The sequence below is a fragment of the Anguilla anguilla genome, chromosome 8, assembly GCF_013347855.1.
Source record: "Anguilla anguilla isolate fAngAng1 chromosome 8, fAngAng1.pri, whole genome shotgun sequence".
Classification (NCBI taxonomy): domain Eukaryota; kingdom Metazoa; phylum Chordata; class Actinopteri; order Anguilliformes; family Anguillidae; genus Anguilla; species Anguilla anguilla.
Window position 1 is genome coordinate 27,533,877 of NC_049208.1, and position 12,700 is coordinate 27,546,576.

Below are 12,700 nucleotides of genomic sequence, written 5' to 3' on the forward strand. Positions count from 1 at the left end.
TAAAGGTATACTATGTAGGATTTTGCGGTCCTTGTAGACTCTGTGTTTGTAAACCCCTCTCCTTAGTTCTCAACCCAACCCACACCTCAGTTGAGGACACACCCTTGAGTGCTACAACCAAAATGTCAAGTGAAGATGTGAGGTAGTCAGAAATATTGAAAATAGCATTTTTAGCAACATGAATGATTCCACATACTGTAGATGGTAACTGTAATTATGCAGTGTCATAACAAAGCACTGAGAGAACAGTCTCAAAATCAGAAAAATAAAAAAGGAAACCCCCAAACTTACGTCACAGATACACGTGTGTCTCTTGATCTGCAAATGCAGATTCATCACTTCACAAGCCAATTTGACATTTGAGAATGTTTTATTGTAAAAACTAAATATGGAAATCGGAAACATATTTTTAGTTTTTTTAAACAAAGTATGAGGTATTTGCGTAAAAGGAAAAATTTGTGTATGCATTTATACAAATCAGTGCACATTCATTTAAATGATAATTTACAAGACAGAAGTTGAGAGATATTTGTGGATAGTGAAACATGACTCATCTCTCATTTATGGATCATGTTTATGCATCATGATACATCTATTTGTCAATAATACCGAGAGAAATCTCTCTCCATACAGTTAGTCCTCCTCGCAATTCCACATTTTTGCACAATCCATTCCTACACTGTCCATCCAATTTACACCTCCAATTACTCATTTGCAAAACAAAATGAACCTAAGTGGTACAGGGTGAATGGAGATCGCCAAATGAAATTTATTTAAGATAATTTCACTTGCTTTAAAGCAAATAAAACATTTTTGTATTGTTTCTATGGATTTGTGCATGAATATTTAAGTCTCTATAAATGTAACAATGTTTTTGGATTTTGCTCATTTGCTCTGAAAATATTTAGCCTAGCACGATGAAATTTTATTTCAAATAGCTCTGACATGTCAGTCATCATTAGCAATTTCAATTACATTTGTAACCCGATCGAGTCAGATACAATTAAAACCAAAACACGCAGCCCAATGTTGCCCATCTAGTTGGTTTGATTGTAACAGAGGTATAATTATAACAGCAAATGAAAACCCCCTATAATGTGCGCACACAGGCTTTTTTGCACATACTAATAGTAATTAACAAAACACATTTCCAGTGGTAACATGAGACCAGCCACATCCTCAGAATATGAAGCATGGGTCGCTATTCATAAAAAAGACTGTGTACACAATGACACACAAGCAACTCCGTAACTCATCGTGAAGTGAGTTGTGGTAATGTCCAAAATTATTAGGAAAGTTATTTTTGTTTGTTTCTTAACACCCAGGAAAGCTTTGACAAAGCAAATAGCCTACCACACAGACCAATCTGGCGTGTGCTTGATATAAATGCCCATGACCAGGTGGCTGTTTCTTTTCCATTAATGACTTGGGCATCTAGAAGATGAGGCTAATGCAACAAGCAAATTAGCTGAACACATTTCGCTTTTCAACACTATCTATTGTCCCAAATCTCCAAATCTGGAGGCCGCTCTATGAACTCTCTGGGTACAACCCTCTCGGTTTCTCTTTAGGTTGTATTCTATAGACATATCATAGCAAAAAAAGCACGTTGTTTGGTATAGGAACTCAGTGGCAGCATAATTATAACAGCTGTTACATTTACACAGAGGGGACATCAGGTTTCTTTTGGTCACCTAGCATTCCATTTCCCCTAGAACACAAACCATAGTAACATTTCAAGGACAGGTAACTTTTTAAATGATGTCTGATTTGATTTATTGTAAAAAATAAAAAATAAATAAAATAATAATAATGCCTTATACCTGAGAATGACTTCCGGAACAAATTTTTACTTATAGCTCACTCAAAAACAGTATTTTGAAAATATCTCCCACAAAGTGCATCTCATTGCTCCGTGCCTTTGGGAGGTGCCAGAGGACTGAACTTGCTATCCGATTGAATTTGATGAATGAGGAACTAGACGCTGACAAGAGAGGCCAGACTCATCGACAATTTATCTTGAATAAATATAATTTATCTGTATAATTAATGAATTTATCAGCAATTTATCTGTATACTTATTACAGACAAATATCCTTAGTGAAACTAACATGGGATGAAATTAGACTGTGGTCAAAACTATCCGACTATAGTTATTGTAATTTGTTACTATTGATATTGTTATGTATTGTTTTACGGTCTGACCACAAAGTTCAACGAATAACCATTTATAAATGTCTGTTTGACTCAAATACACACAGATATGCTGTGGATAACAGGAATAGCCTGAGCCTATTTACAGCCTGCCACTGTAATGTATTTTCCTCTCCTTTCCCATTAAACTAAGAGCAGTGGTCATTTTTCTGCAAGCCGCTGTTCTGGGTTGGTGAGTCCGGAGTCCCTGTAAACAGTTAGCTGTAGATTTGAGTGCTCACATTTGCTTATTTGAAGTCCCAGTAAAGACTTATTGTTTTGCCTGATCTCTGCCTTCGTGCTGGTCTCTGCACCTGGGTCCTCATTCTTCAACCGTGGCAAAGCCATGCTGCGGTTCCCCATAATGATGGGAAAGTGTGTTTTTGTGTGTCACACACATGATCTGTTTGGGGTATCATATGACATGCAATGATGTGGGAGAGAATGGGGTGGATGCAGCTGAGAGATAGAGAGAGAGAGAGAGGCTGGATATATGTGAAGAAAGGGAAAAAGTACATGATGTTCAGTCATGTCATGTCTCTATTTTTAGTTGTATGAGTGAGCTGAAGTATGTGGATTCTATGTGTGTGGGTAGCAGCATATTTGTTTTAGTTTGCATAACCAGTTCTGCCTTTGCCTCTGCTTTGACACACCCTGTCAAACATGTTTCTCTTAAGTTTTGCTATGATGTTTCTGCAAAGGTGTCATATGTTTCCTGACAATTCAACTTCCAATCTGAGCATTCAAGCCCCAGGCATTAAGAGAGGGAACAGAGAAGACAACATGTGAAGAGAGACAGAAAGAATGGAAGGAATGAGAAGGGAGGGGCATGAGAGTGATTATTTGTGATAGGCCAGCTGCCACAGACTTACGACTATACTATGCAGGGTTATGATACAGCTGACACACTATAAAGCAGATATACAGGTCTTAACAAAAAAGGAAACACAATGGTTTGTCCACAGTGGAAGATTCTTGTGGTTTTTTTAATGGGCCAAATTTCCCTGTCATGGTTTAGGTACCTGAACTTAATGGCATGGCGTGATCACCTCCCCCCTGTTTCTTCTTTGTGTAGAGCTCTGTCTTTTGAGATGATAACGACACAAAGGACAGAGTTTCCCATAAACTGGATTTGCTTTCTCATAACAGAGTGTTATACCTCCTACAGAATTGCCATTGCTGGTTAAAATCTATGTCCCAGGCCACACTGGCCACACCTTTTATGATGTTTAGCAGCAATCTTGTAATGGGATTAGCATTACTGTCATACATGACCAATTTTAGCACTGAATCAATGCAAGTGTTAAAATCGAAATGCAAAATAGGCAGCAGGATCTCTGGATCTTTGACTTTCCACGGCAATGATCTTTCTCTTCATGCTCTTTTCACTAGAAAAAAGTGTATCATTGAAATCAAGATTCTGACAGCCATATCATTGTTGAATACCTGTAACAATGTCATTATAATGGCTGACTGTGAAAAGAAGAGAGAGAGAGGCAGAGAGAGAGAGAGTGTGTATGTGTGAGAGAGAGAGAACGAGAGAGACAGACAGGTAGAGACAGCCTGCAAAATACCAAGCTTCCACTAGAGGAAGCCAATGCTCTACAAACCCCACTAGTGATTTTTCAGGCCTTGCTGCCACCAGTTGAAGGGAAACCTATTTTTATCCACAGAAGAATAAAAACGGATCTCATGAACCTAATGGAGTTGAAGTCTTTGTTGAAATGTTTTCGTGGTCGTGGCTCACTGAGTGCCCTGACACAATGGCCGTTTCATCACGAGCTTCTTCCCTCGCCATCTGTGTAGATTCCTCCTCAAAGGCATTGAGCTGCCGGAGCTGGCCAATCGGCTGGCCACATCTGCGTCAGGTGCTGAAAACTTGTGAATCATGGGATTCGCGGGATGTCTGCAAGGTTTTAAGAAGGTTTTAAGAAGCCTAGATTGTGAATTAGTCTGGCCTGACGAGGTCTATTAGAACACCTTCCTCACAGTTCCCGCTGCGCAAACCACATTCTAATGGTCCAACTGTGGGAAATTAGGCTTTCTACACATACTGCGTGAAATTAGCGTCTACCAATTGATTTTGAGACCAGAGCTGTGGTGTGACTTAGTACTTGACTTCACATGCTGCTTCATGCTCATGCTAATAAGCACAATCAGTGCTTGATTTGAATATGATTAGTGTGGTGTTAATGTACCTTCTTCCCCAGTTGGATTGATACAGAACTTGCAGCATACAGTACAACTTATTATATATTCTTGATATTATATTTAAAGCAATGCCCTATGGATATATAGTCCATTGCCCATATCTGCTCACATACCACTAAATTTGAGAATATGGGAGGAATTCCTGATTCCAGATTCCAGTGGGGAATGACAGCGTGCATTCGGGGAGGGAGCTGCGCTACAGCAGCCATCCGTTGCTGGCCTTGCAGACGTGTCGAGGCAGATGTCTGCGCGTACACTGAGATCCTGGCCCTCAGTCTGACTCCCGGGGGTCACGCGGAACTCGTCCGTCCTGAATCGTTGTGACACCAAACAAACCGCCATATGTCTGTGTTGTGACAGAACCGTCCCTTAAAATCTAAGGCGCTGCCATCTGATGATTGTCCTGCCGGGGTTGAGTCTCTGATACTCTGGGACAAGGGAAAGGAGCTTGTAAGCTTGACCCTCGGAAGACCCCATTCTGATCCCTGGGTCAAGCTTGATTAAAAAAAAAACAATAAAAAAAACACTAGTCCAGGAAGGTTTGGAATGATTCCATTCTAATGATTTTTAATGTACGTAAAGAAATAGCAAACATATTATCTGTAGTGAATATTTATCTTTTGTTATATACGTAAAACATCCATCCATCCATTATCTATACCCGCTTATCATGAGCAGGGTCGCGGGGCGGGGGGGGGGGGGGGGGGGGGGGGGGTGTGCAGGAACGTATCCCAGCGTGCACTGGGGGAGAGGCCCTGGACAGGCCGCCAATCTATCGCAGGGCACACACACCATTCATGCAGATGCTGATATCTATGGGTAATTTAGAGTCTCCAATTAGCCTACCTGCATGTCTTTGGACTGTGGGAGGAAACCCACACGGACATGGGGAGAACATGCAAACTCCACACAGAAAGGCCCGGGCTGAGATTCACAATAGACCTATAGGGTATAGGCAGCAATAGCCACCATGCTGCCTATACCCTAAACAGATAGATAGAAATGTCACATAATGCATGTGCAGTGCTCCAAACAGATCGAAAGGCAGGACATAATGAATGGCTACAGGCACTTTCAGCACGGTCTCTTTCAGAATCTTTTGCATGGTCTCTGCCTTTGTGCCATTTGTCAAGCAACCTATAACTCTTCCTTTCGATTTTTTGGATTCTAAAAACAGCAGGTATTGTTTTTCTGTGGTAAATGAGTAGTCGTTCACTGTATTTGTGACATTGCGGTGTAGAACCGGGACTTGAAACCAGAAGGATACAGGTCCCAGGTGAGGCCCTGCTTTTCTGCTTGATAGAAGTACTTACCATCAATTTATTCTGCAAATGCCCAGCTGCACAAATATTTAATATTCATAGAAGATATTTAAGTCACTGTGGATAAGGCCTTCTGCAAATCAAAGGAAATAATTAGGTATAATTGAATTTCTCATTGTTTAATAAAGCTGAAGCCCCCTACAGCGCCTTACGGTGAGGAGCACTCCGTGTTGTGAACCGAGCGACCGTGATGGGCGTACCTGTGGGAACCCTGACGACGTGCAGCGGAAAGTTTTGCGAAGCGGCGAGACGCGTCCTCCGGCGGCCATCTCGGCTGACGCTGATCTCCCGGAGAGCCGGCCTCCCAGGGCTACCCTGTCAGCTTCCGTCAAGCCGAGAGGCCCCCTAATGACGCTGTTGATCAGTGACACGCGCTTAACGATGTGAGATGATTAGAGCCTCTCAGCATGTTTAATGATTCACAGGTTGGCCATCGCCGTGGTACCAATGGGGAGGGGCATCTCAGCATGTCTAATGCTTCACAAGTTGGTCATAGCCGTGGTGCCAGTGGGAGGGGCATCTGGCAGCAGACTGTGCGGCAGCTTGAAGTTATGTGCGTGAGAGTGGGGACTGTAAATGGCATAACTGCTGACCAGTTGCTGTGGACCGCTATTCGCTCAAAAACATCTTGCTTGCATCAACAGTGCATTACTAGTCTGCTTGATAGACATCCTTATCCTGGTGTGCCTTAAATTTTACGTATTGACGGTCAATAAAGCTTGACACTGAAGCAGTGGTGTGCAACCTGGTTACTTGCTGAAGTGAACAAAAGCAGTGTGATACAGTATGCCTCTATAAACATCTGCCAGTGAATCTTATGTCCCCACGCTGAGGTGATGTATTTTTATTACCGCAGATGCAGGTTAAGGGCATTGACTTCACAAAGAGGGTTCACCAATGTCATGCAGTCATTTTAATATTTCACACACAAATTTCAAACGCTGCGCACATCTTCTGTCAGAATAAGCTGTGCTTGTGAATCTTAATGTTTGAATAATTTCTTCTGACACCAGCTCCAAAGGCAGCAACTGTCACCGAGCTTCAAGCTCTATATGACTTTGATCCTAGTTGTATTTAGAACAGTTCTATTCACCTGGCGTCATATCTCCCACCAGAAAAATATGGACAAAATAGCCTGTTCCTGAAATGGCCTATGCCAATATGAGACCTGTGGTAAATGTCAAACATGCATAAATCAGTAAATGAATGAATAAAGAAATATTTACTTAATTATTATAAAACACTGGCATTTTACCAGTTGGTGTCAACTTAAAATTTTACAGTGTCATTCTTTGGTTAGTATTTAGTTTTCATTATAACTGCTCTGAAATGACAGTGGTAACACTGAAATTCATTATAATTTATAGAGTTTGCAAATATAAACAATAGCTATGTCAGCTAAATTTCCATAAGGGCTAGATAGCTTGAACGGTTAATTTCTTCAGGATGCTGCTAAACTTTCAAGCTGCCATTGCTCGTTTGTCAATTTAAAATGTATCTTAATTTGTAACAATTTTTTTGTTTCACTGTTTATATTGTTGTCAGAGAGTAAATAGTATGAACATTAATCCTTTATGTGAATGGATCTTCATGTTCTGTTGCACCACATCTCTAACTTGTTTTTGCATATTGGATGAAATCCCTGTATTGAGTATTACACTGATTGTTTGGTCCTCAGCAGAAGAGATTTTTTTGTTTGTGTCTATCCTTTTGTGAGGCACCATGGAAAATCTGTGCAAATTAAATTTTAATAATAAGTAAATGGCTCTTTGCATTTTATTGCCTTATTTAATAGATACATTCGGTAATACCTTCCTCTCAGAAGTCAGGATAAATTATTTAAGGGAGAGTCTCACTAATAAATATGTGTATGTGTGAATGTGTGTGCGCGTGTATGTGCGTGTACTTGTGTGTGTATGTGTGCCTGTGTGTGTGTGTGCGCGTGTGTTAGGGGAGTTCCTCCATGACTGTAAAACAGAGCTGGCTCTTGGGTTTAGGTGGCTCTAAACAAGCTCCAAAGTGCTCCAACATAAATCACTCACCACTTAACAGCTGAATTGTGAGGCCCAGGGATGGTCGTGGCCCTAAACATCCGCATGGAGTGTTTGTGCCAGTGGCCGGCTCTTCTGTATGGCTTGACCTACCTCTTAACCTGCCACGCAACGCTGGGCCTCTCCGTACTGTCCGGTCCTGTCAGACGCTCCACACACAATTGCATATGACCTTCTAGAGGTCAGCGACAGACCTCTCGCTTTTCCCCAGTGGGTAATGGAAACAGGCTACGATAATGGAAGGCATGCATGTAAGCAGGCTGAGAGAACCATGGCTATCGACCAGAGGAGTGTACATGTCAAGAATGCATCCCGCAGACTGAGGGGATTCTGCTTAACTCATCAGTTTGAGTATGTGGTAATCGGCTATGGGTGAGAGGACGAAGCTGAAACTATGCTGCCGCCAGGGCCAGGAGCAAGACACACACAATAATTGAGTCAGTGTGAAAAAAAGGGTTTTAGGCACCCCCCAATAACCCCCCCCCCCCACCTCCCTCTCCTCCTCCAAACCCCACCAACCATGTCTCAGCTGTGCTGCAATCAATGACAAGGAAGCAACAATTGAGTTATAGTCATTCAGTGTTTTCCTGAATGGCTCTGATGTCATCTGTTCTTAAGGAGACTTTGATAGCACAGGAAGCAAATTCAATTAGCCTTATTCACTGAAGGAGACTGCCCCCCCAGAGCTTCCATATTAAATAAACTTCATTCATACAGGCTTTTTAATATACTGTACCTGTCCCTTGACATAAACAAAATCTCTCCCATAAGACTGGAAGAAGACATAGAATGTTAAAAAACCAACGAGCCTTGCGTGCAAGTTATTATTCCTCAGCTGTGCCATTAATCAGGGTGATTCTTCAACATATATTGGTCAGTTTTTAATCAACTTGAAGAGTGCTACATACCTCAGTATAGCATGCTAAGGCTGTCACAGAAGTGAACTCCATTACATTAGTATTCATTTGCTTAGCAGACACCTTTCCCCAGGGCAATTTGCCTAGCTAACATTTTTTATGTATAGGCCACCTGAACCGCTTCGGCAAACACTGGATTCAGGAATTCAGGGTGTGTGCATTGCCGGAGGGGAGAGCAGCAGGAAATTAAGTATTCTGGTTACAGGTAGGCTTCTGCCTTCTCACACTCCTGTGACCCACCCAAACCACTGTGAATTAAGTTACAGACTGAAACGGTGTTTGTTGTTACTGTGCATCTTTGTGTTTTATCGGTCAGAACAACAGTCTGTCACCCTGGCCTAGTCCTGGAGAGCTACAGGGTGCACTGGTACAGGGTTTGATGCTACTATGCACTTAATTGGCCAAATAAAGCAGTCGATTACACCGATGATGCGTCACAGGTCAAAATGGGTTGTTAATTTTAAGGCTAAAGTGAAAATCATCACATCCTGTTATTCTCCAAGAAAATGATCAGGGCCCCCCAGGGTCAAAACCTTTGGGTTAAATTGTGTGTTTGAATAAACATGTAAATAAAAGTTAATGTACTCAGTTTCCCATTTCACAAGACATTCAACCTGCTTCAATAAATACCCAGCTCCATAAAGAATCAGCACAGCGAACCATGCAAGGAGATCTGAGAACAATTTTGCCCGCTAAGTACATAGATGCAATGACAATGGTTGTGCATTAGAACAGTAGGGGTGAGAAATTCTGACTTGTCCACACACCTAAGACAGCCCTGGTCAGCTGTGCCGAAGCTGGGTGTGCTTAGTGCTGTGAGGTAATGAAGATCAATAAGAATAAGGATCAGAACAGGCTGTGTTCCAGGAACTGTCTCTTAGTTACTGGCTGAGGCGATATCGATCCCACCTGCGATGCCAAGATCTAATAAAGGGGCTTTCTAGTTGTTTGGAGGCCTGTATGAAAATGTCAGGGAGGTTTAGGCTTGAATCAAAGGTTTGTAGAACAAGGAAATAAAATGCAGTCATTTGTTTTCAGTCACTGATTTCCTTTTGAGTCTCTCCGCAGGAGTTGTGTTTGTAAAATTCTGGGTTTGCAGTTGCCCTTCCTCTGAAGTTGTAGGTTTGAACCTGGAACATTGAACATAGGAACATTAGCTGCTCTTACACTTATGCATGCTCTTCTCTTCAACATTCAAAGCATTTCAACTGTAGCACTGAAGGAAGGGCCTAAAAAGAAGAAATGACACTGAGACCTAGAAAAACACAAAACAAACAAGCAGAAAGCAGAAAGCCTGCGGTCTGTTTCTTGCTTTGAAATTTTTGCAGAATTGTGCCGTTAACTTTCAGTCTAGGGCAAGAAAAGGGCCACGACTGCGTTTATGGAATGGGGGTGTTTAAGGAAGAGAGTATGTGTTGTAAATTAGCTGAGACAGGAGCACATACTGTGTCCATAAGCGCTTCTCAGCCATGCTGGAAGGGGAGGTCTGTTGGTGTCGACTCGATAAAGCAAACGTGGTCTGTTATGCTCAGCTTGTGGTGCTGTGGTTGAATTAGGCCACTCAGTTAATGGGTGAAAACAGGGCCGGGGCTATGACTGAGGAGAGGTGGGCCTGGAAATGGACCAATCTTACCATAGAAACACAAGTCAGAGTAAGTGGAGAAGGAACACCCCATTTATAGCCCAGCCCTCCCCTCCCTCAACAGCTGCCTTCCACCAGTCTGTTCAAAGGGGATCACAGGGTAGCATACAATATCAGGATGGCACAAGATAATTAATTAGTAAGTAAGTAAGTAAGTAAGCAAATTAATTAATACCTTGTAACTTTGTTGGACACATATTATGTAAATGTTAATGAATGTTATATTTATGGTGTCTAATAAGCTCATACAGCCAGGGCAAATCTATGTGCAATACTGAAATTAGATAAAATCAATCAAGCAGCAGTGGTGTCTTGGGATTACTAGGCAAACACATTTAGTAAGATATTGGCTGTGGAGCCCTGCTTTATGGTCCAAGACAATTGTATCAATATACTCATTACTTGAGTAAACATTAAATGAGCAGATTTCACTGTAATGATCACTAAAAAAAAGTATTGTTGTGAAAACAATAGCTATGACTCAGATCACTGGCATTGTAATTTGCTTCATATACAGCACTCTAATGCTATATAAATTCTTTATAAATGTATTTAAACAAAAAAATAATACAAATATCCTGACAGAGTGAATGATATATCGAAAGAGTAAAATCAGTCAGGTGTGACTGCCAGCAAGGCATAGATTGTAATGTTAGCTATCAGTTTCTTTTTCACAGTGAGTGGGGTTTAGGAGTGTCTGCAATGGAAACAATGTTTCTTTAAATATAAAGAGGGAGAGTAGATGATTCATTAGGGTGAACAGTAGTATTTAGTCATTAAGCACTCCATGTTCCTGCTGGAAGGATTGTCTAGTTTCAAACCTGCCTGGGTTGTCACCATCCTCCAGCTGTTCAGAATGTGTACAGACATTATTTGCAGATTATATAGTGTTCAAATCATAAACAGTGGATTTCTGAGTTAATTACCAATCTGCCTTTAAAAACTGCAATGATAATAGCTGTATTTATAATTCTGTGGTGCCAGGACATGTACTATCCAAGTACTAACTAAGCTCCTGCCATGCTTAGCTTCGGTTGTTTGGCAAGAGAAGGGTATAAGGTAATATGGTTTTGAAGATATATTTCAAATTCCTTTTTGGTGTAATTCTTAGAACGATTAGATAAGTTTATTTCAAAGATAAATATTTCTTCCTTTTGTAATGAGTTTGATTAACTCCACTAAATGAATTCTAAAGCCAGACTTTAGTGTGAATAAAAGCCTTCTATCAATAACTGTAGTTTTTTCCTCTCCTTTAAACACGAGACAATAAGCCTTTATTTTAACATCTCCGTTGGAGGGCCAGAGTAGCCTTTATCTCCAGTTTCTCATTAAATACTCCCAATTAGCTGGAGATTATTCTTTGTGAACTCCACCAAATGTTTGTTAATGTGTTACATCACAAGAATTAAATGGCCTAATTACTGCTGTCAGAGAGATCAGAATCATTTTTTCTTACTCTGTGAAAAAGTACCATCCCGTGTTCTGGACCTGCTTCTGAAACAGGAATACAGAGCCTTGCTTCAGGAGAGGTTTAGCCCATCCCCCAGAGTCAATGCCAGAACTTTGCAGGGGCTTACATTTGTTCTAAACCTCTAATTATTTCTGAGAGGGAAGACAGGAAGATGCTTGTGGGTGAAGCACCAGACTGAGCATCTTTCTTTGTATCTCTCTCTTTCTCTCGCTCCCTCTCTTCAGCCCTAGAACACACGGGTTAGGCACTTTGCAGTGCAATCATGCTTCAGTACAGTACCCCAGTTCTGTTTACTTTCAGTGGGCTGAAGTTGAAAGCGATCAGGCGTAAGAGGAGGGAAAAAAGAGAATGCAGCAAACTGGCAAACATGACAACGCTTGTCTCTATCCGTTACAGCAGCGTACCGCAGTGAAATCTCTGCGTTTTATTTCTGACCTCTGCATTGGAATGCGACTGCCATAATTCAGAACAGTAGTGTGGCTGCTGGTGTTCCTACAGTTTTATTTCCTCTCTGTTTCTTCGGGGGTTGTGGTGAAACAAAGCTTTGTGACATCTCCTCGTGTTGTTTCCGAGCTTGAGAGGACTTGATGTCAAGAGCTCCTGCACGGAGAACCAGTTGGGGATTACTGCAGGTAACGAGGCTCTCTCTGTCTGCCTTTTACTCTCTCTCCTTCCCTCTCTTCATCTGTGTCAGCTGGTAACTGGGGAGCATGGAATTCTTCCCGGACACCCCGAGGCTGTTATCAGCATGACGTGGGCCTCCCCCCTTCAATCTCCCCTACCTCTTACTTCCATTTTGTGTTTTTCATTTGCTCTCAGATCACCTGCATTTGCAGTAAGAATGAGGAAATGTGTGTGAGACCCCTCTTCTCTAAGACATTTGCTAAAGGTAT